This window comes from Humulus lupulus, chromosome 1, assembly GCF_963169125.1.
Source record: "Humulus lupulus chromosome 1, drHumLupu1.1, whole genome shotgun sequence".
Taxonomy (NCBI): domain Eukaryota; kingdom Viridiplantae; phylum Streptophyta; class Magnoliopsida; order Rosales; family Cannabaceae; genus Humulus; species Humulus lupulus.
This window is the reverse complement of record NC_084793.1, coordinates 145999427-146006974: the sequence shown is the minus strand read 5'-3', so window position 1 is coordinate 146006974 and position 7548 is coordinate 145999427.

The window sequence follows — 7548 nt, the reverse complement described above, 5'->3', positions numbered from 1 at the left end:
ATTTGTATATTCTAATAAAGCAAGTAGGCACAATATGGAAAAGGCATGCTAAATTTGGGCTCGTGGATTGCAACATTTTCTTCATTTATGATTTCTTATTTTGATAAATCACATACATTAAATTGTGATATGCTCTGATTGTAATATCATAATATATGCTTTCTAAATTTCTCATCATAGTTAAAAAGCTATTGTTTTTATTTTGCAATTTGTAAAATGTTAGAATTATTGAAAATATAGTTCTTTTTAAGATTAGTTACCATATGATTGATAAAACTCTTCAATGAGATTTTTTGATGATTTTAGTATATATTATGTATGAATTTGAAGTTTAAGAGTTTCTGAGTATATATAAATGAGAGCTCTTGTTTATAACAAATGTTTTCCAGCTGAGAAAGCGCTTCTAAAATCTATGAGGTTTTGTTTTGTTTTTAAATTGAACACACACACATATATATATAAATTAATATCAAACACTTTGTAGCATAGTAAAACAGGGACATTTGGCAATTTGAACACTTTCTTGCTTTACAACTTAGTTATAAAAGATGTATAACTTTAATTGAATTGAATTAAGAGTTAGATTAAGTTAAAACTATCATGCTACTGTCATTAGTGGAATGGGTAGATTGTTAGCAGGGGTAAGTTTGGTTGTTAGAACATTATATAAATGTGGGGAAGGGTGGGGTGAGAATAAAGGGGTACGAAATGTGCAGTGAATTGTGGTGAGCTTTATATGTGTGTATTTCTTTCAATATCAGCAATAATATTCCATATTTTAGGCTAATGTTATTTGTTTGGTGTTTCTCTCGATTTGCTTCCTATCACATACCCTCAAAAATATTCCAGACAGAAGTTTGATTTGATAATCCTACATCATCAACATTCTCACTTGATCTATTGAGTCATACTTTTTTTAACTAAAGCTAAAACAGAATGACAATATTTTTTCTTCTTCTTTAAATTAAGGAATCAGGGTGGGACTGCCATATCCCAAATTCAATCACATGCCTCTGACTATATGTATGTATATTTGATACCATAGCTAGGCTTTGATCTTCTATAATAATCTATATATATTTTGTTAAATACGTGGTACTTATAGCCTGATTTTCATAGTGTATGAATTAAAAATTACTAGTATGATTATTTAAATAGGCTAGGTTGGGTTTAGTGATGAGTAGATTACTGCATTTGCATAGTGAATTAGTTACTCATATAATGTATATAATAACTCACTTATATTATTAATGAAGTAGCTATCTAATCATTTATTTAATTGTATCTATGTATTACCTAAAATATGTTCTATTTATTTATATTATAGCTAAAAACATGATTAGATAGTTGTGATCATTCTTAACTGTGATCAGCTCATGTGATAACACTTTCAAACAAGAGTCTCATTAAAATTGATATTGTTTTTATGAATTGAAGCAAATGCTTAGATTGGGATATTAGAAACCTGCTAAGGTTTGACATGACATAACAATGTTACTGAGTTTGGTTATGTATTTTACCATATACAATATATATTTTTTATTTAATTAATGCATGTAATTTTACTGATTTTTCCCATAGTTAAAATGCTGGGTTGTAAATTCCTTTTAGATGGTTGGCTCTCATCATTTTACTGATTTTTTTTCTTGTTCATCTTACGCTCAAACTTTTTCCTTTTTCTTTCGGCAGCTACAAGACAATTCGAAATCTTCTTCAGGAGAAGTGGAAGTGAAGTTTCAACTCAGTAAAGATACACTTGATGCTATGTTGAGGTCAATGACTTACATAAATGATCATCTCTCTAGAATGGTAAGCTAAGATGGATGTTTTTCATTGACAATATTAGGCTTTGATAATAGTTAGTAGTTTTATTATACCAATTACACCGACACTAACCATCGATCCCAAAGAAAAAGAACTTCAAGCAGTTTGGATTCTTTCTTTTGATAAACAAATGCATACATTCTTTCGTTGTTGCATTATACCTTTAAATTGACATTCATATGAAGTGTATTTTTCTTATGCTTTAATGGCTTTATACTTGTGTTTCACCGCTGGTTTTTGGTGTATTTTGTGACTTGATTTTGTTGTATTTTGTGACTAGATTTTGGTGTGTTTATGGTCTATTTTGCTACTTCTTTAATGGCTACTACTTGTATTTTGCTACTAGTTTTTGGTATATTTCTTGACTGGATTTGGGTGCATTTTGCTACCGGTTTGAATGAATTAATATGATTGATTTATGGTCTATTTTGTTAACTAAGTTGAATTGATTAATATGGTACATTTATGGTCTATTTCGTTGCTGATTTTGGTGTAGTTTGCTATTGTTTTGAAATACCTCTATGTAATTGATGAATAACATTTTATGAAATAGTACTATCTAACAAGAAATTGTTTGCTGCTTGACTATATGAATACCTATATTGATAGTTTAATTCTCGCATCTATTACATATATATATAATTGTTGTGTCTGTCTACTTATTTATAAGTTTGAATTATTATATAGATCTCCAAATTAATTGGATATACATTATCCGTAGATCTAGACATGTACACTGATAAATTATGTGTAGACCTCTCTTGTTTTTTTATTTATAGTGGTCAAAATTTTAAAAACTTTTTATTTCCAGTGGACAAACTTTTTATTAATTAAAGAACTTTTTTATAATGTGCAGGTCTATATTGAGATCCATTTCTTTGGTGCAATAATAGACAACATTGGCAGTTGAAGATTATAGAATAAAAAATATATTTCACTAATATTGTATACATTTCTTGTTTAATATTTGGTGATGATAGAATTTGATTGTAGTATAAACTATCATGTAATATGGTTTTCTAAGCTGAGTAGACTAAATATTGAAATTATATTTTTGAGTAATTAATAAAAAAATATTTTGTTGTATTTTCTTTTGAAATTTTGGAAATCTAACATATATAATACATTTTGGACATTCAAAGGGATATATTTTTTCTAAATCAAAATTAAAATTGTAGCTGCATTTTAAAAAAAAAAAATACTTTTAAGGGCATGCAAAGCGAGTCCTAAAATATTACTTAAAGACACTCAACTCGATTTTTTAGGACTCGCAACGTGAGTCCTAAAAAATTACTTAAAGGCACTCAACCAGATTTTTTAGGACTCGCGCCCCGTGAGTCCTAAAAACTTTTTTAGGACTCGCAATGCTAGTCCTAAAAAACCTAATTTGTAGTAGTGGTATATAACATTTTTGATCTTGTCTCAGGCTCCATCTTAAGAATATATCTACCTGCATTGGTGTGTGAAAGCCATCAATGAGTAAGTTGGAACTATGTAACTAAAATTATGTAGAAATACTCTACCATGTCAAAAGGGCTACCAATAGTGTAGTGTGAAATGATCTAATGGGTACTTCATGCAACTTGCGAAAAAGGCTAAAATTTGCCACCAAAGGGCAATGTCTCATGCTTTCACATGTACACACAAATGCTTGAGACTGATTTTAGTTGTAAAACAAATATATTAAAATGCATATACACAATTTGGTTCACCTTAAAAATTTCATGGGATAGGACTAACTATTTTTCTTGAGACAAATAAATACATGATATGTTAAATAGATTTACATTATAGTAAATTTTTGTTAAAATGTACTAATGTTTGGTTTTTTCTCAATGGACAGCTCACAAAAGATTTTTTGGGTACAAAATGATATTTTGGCATTTTTATATTTATAAATATATATTATATACCTTTGAGATATTATAAAAAATAAAATAAAAAAAGGTTGATCGTTTGTGGGAAAAGTGAAAATATTGACAATTTCTTTTGTGCATGAAGATCATATTCTAAGACAAGATTTTTTTTTTCATTTTCTCAATTTTTGTGGTGTTTTGGTTGGTACACATTTTTTTTCTCTTCCACCTCATTTTCTCTTCTTTTTCATGTTTATTTATTTTGTTTTTCATCTAACATGTGTGCAGGCAATGATGGTGATGAACCTTGATGGAAGTGTGTTTGGCCCCTGATGGTGTTCTTTTGGCTCTCTGGATAGACAAAAAGGAGGAGAAGAATTATTTAGGGGGATTATAAAAAGTTTCATGTTCTTGTGCTAATTGATCGAGTTTAGAACATGTGTTTTTTTTTTATTTTATGCCCTATTTTTTGTTATATCTTGCGCAGGGGGAGTTTTGAGTAAACTTTATGCTTCAACTAATGTGTGATTTTCACATACTTTTTAGTGAGGATAAAATAAGAGATTTTTGTCTGAAAAGATGCCAAAGGGGGAGATTGTAAAACCCTAAATTGAATATCTTAAATAGACAATATATTTTATAACTCAAAAGTATTTTTTTTACTAGTTTGAAACAATTGTCCCTACATGTTTATGATCTATCGCAACAAATTGTTTTTTCTAGATTTATTTCATAAGTCCTAATTCTCTAGAAATCATCATATCTGTTTGTGGAAATTTATTACTTGATATTTCGTCCATATATTTAGATATTCACTGAGAAAATCTTATTTTATTTATAAGAAGATTTTTCTTACAATAAAATATTCTTTTCCTTTTTTAGACTTTGAGACGCTTTGTCAATAGATTAAAGAATATTTTGGGATATTTTTATTGACAAAATTCTTTGTATTTGCTGGCTGTGAAAATAAAGATTTAAAAAAATGTAGTTTCCTTTTTTGGAAAAGGAAGCTTTGTGATGATTTAAAAATATTATTTTCCTTTTCAAAGAAAATCAACTTTCTTCTTCTAAATAATATTCTATGATATTTTTATCATTCACTATAGATCATTGGATAAACCAGGAAAGGATTAGAAATTCAACTAATCAAAAAATTCGTTGGAATTAAAGTGGACTATCAGTCTGTCTAGATACATTATCTGTTGAGTCAGTTTCTCAATCTATGTCAATAGAATCTGACAGACTGGCATAAATTTCTAAATAAAGAATATGTGCAATTCATTAATTGTTTTTTTGCAGATTTCGTGGATTGCTTTGAAATACAATTTTAGCTATAAATAAAGGACCAAGCAGCCAAAAATATTTAGCTCTTTCAATTCTCATTTTTTAATATCATTTGTGTTTTTGAGAGAGTTCTTTTTGTGAGATTAAGAGTGGATACCTTAATCTAGTATCTAGGAGTTGTGTAGCATCCTTTTGTATTCATCTCTTTCGTGTAGAAACAGGTGTCATCCATTGATAACAAGTTCAACAATCTTCGGGAGAAGATTTTGCCAAGACTTTCTTCGGGAGGAAGAAAGCATTCATCAGCCTTTGAAGGGAGTTCAAGAGCGTTGGTGTTACATCAAGAAATTGGATTTTTGAAGGGTGTACAAAAGCTTGCGACATAATCATAGAGAGAATCTATTTATGTATATGTCAATTGTGATTTTGTACTTTGTGATACCTTACTAATCAGTTTCATCTTTTGGTGTGGCCCCGTGGACAAGGTTTTCTGAACCACATAAAAAATCTCTGGTGTTGATTTTTTTTATGCTCATTTTTTTATTTCTGTAATACTCTGTTCAGATAACTGGCTTAGTCATTAGATCCGATTATGATTATGTCAAAACAACTTAATCCCTCTTCCGCAATTTATTAAGTTGTTTAATTTAATCACTTGTTAAACATTAAAATACTGGATTTCAAAATTAATTTTTAAACCCAAGTTATGCACGTTTTGGCATTTTGATGTAAATCTGGAAAATATCTGGGCAGCATGCACTGCCAAAATTATTTTGACTATGAAATTTGGTAGGATGTTAGTTTAAACAAGTATAAGGGTCACTGTAAAATTTTAAAGGAAAATATGTTAAGGTATAAGAGATATGAATTTTCAAACTTTTCCCTACAATTTGGAAACAAAACTTCTAGGCAGCAAGCAGTTCCCAGATTGCTTTAAACATTGTGATGAGTTTTATTATTCCAAAAATTATAAACTTTTGAAGGGAGCTAATTAGACATGTAGCTACGATGTGTACTAGGACTCCTTTCAAATTTTAAAGAAAAATGTGTCACGGTTTAAGAGAACTAAGTTTTCTACGTTTGCCCTAAAATTTAAAAAAGTAGCAATTTCGAACATTAATGGAAAGATGATTTTTACCATTTTATATGTTAAGAGTCCAATTTCCCTTCTTTTCAATTATAACATACAAAGAGATCCTAGGTTATGGGTAAATATTGATAAGAATAGGCATTTGGGTTTTGTAGAACCATTAAGAGAACGAGATAACTATGTAAGATATTATTGGTAAATGGTCAAAAAGTGGTATTTTGGTAAATGATAAAAAATTGTATACTTTCGTAAGAGGACGACAAGTTGGTATTTTTCTAAAGATATGAGTTGAGTAGAGCTATTTTTTCCTAATACCAAAATATGAGTTATCCGATAAGAGAGTTCTTTATTTAAAGAATATTAAAATGCGCAGCACAGAGAAAGTGTTACGGTGAGGTCAATTTTCTTATGATACCATAAAAACTGAAACGAAATCCGGCCTTAGACATTGTGAAGTGCATAAGAGGCTATAGTATAGAGTCTCTAAGAATTTATTTCATGTAGTTATCATGGAATATTAACTATAAGAATATGCCATAGTTTAATCCGACTCACTATGTGGTTTAACTACAGTGTTATCTAAATGGGAAGGCTCGCTTCTAGATAGAAGATTCCACAAGCAAGTGTTTAGGAACCCAGGTAAGACAGCTTATGATTTGATTGGTTACAACATGATCATGACTAGTTTAGAAAACTAAGACATAAGGTAATAATTAGAAGTAGTCTTAGAAGGTTTACTCAAGACCGTGGTCCTAGAGGGTTCACTTACTCATGACTAAGGTAAGTAGTCCAGCTAGGTATCGTGATGACTATGAACTCTGGCTAGGTACTGGGAAATAAGTAAGAAATCGGTTTGCCACTGGTGATTATGTAACTAAGGTCGGTTGGCCACTTCAATATGTAAGAAGTTCGGTTTAACACCCGTGACATAAGAGTCCAATTAAACTCCGTGACACATAAGTAAGTTGATTCTTCAATATGTAAGAAGTCCAGTTTACCACCCGTGACATAAGAGTTCATTTAAACTCCGTGACACATAAGTAAGTTGATCCCATAATCAATTCTTTATGACTAAGAAAGTATCCTGAATCCTTCTAGGAATCTGGGTAACCGGTGTAACTAGTTTACACCCGTCGATGCTATGGTAAGATATGTTAAGATATATGAAGTTATGTTTAATTGTTCCTCCATAACCCTAAGTAAGTATGTATGTAAAGATGAATGACTAAGTAAGTATGTATGTCGAGATGAATAACTAAGTAAGTATGTATGTATGTTAAGATTAATGAGTATGTAAGAAAACTAAGTATGCATGATAAGAATGTTAAGCATGTTAAGAAAGTTACCAGTTAAGACTGCATGTATGCTCTGGGATCTTCTACGTGTAGGTGTATTTCCAGAATATTAATTTTGGTTATGAAGCATGACCATAAGCTTGCCAGAACGTTTGCATGTTCTTAAATTGTACGTTAGGGTTTGGTTTCACCAGAATCC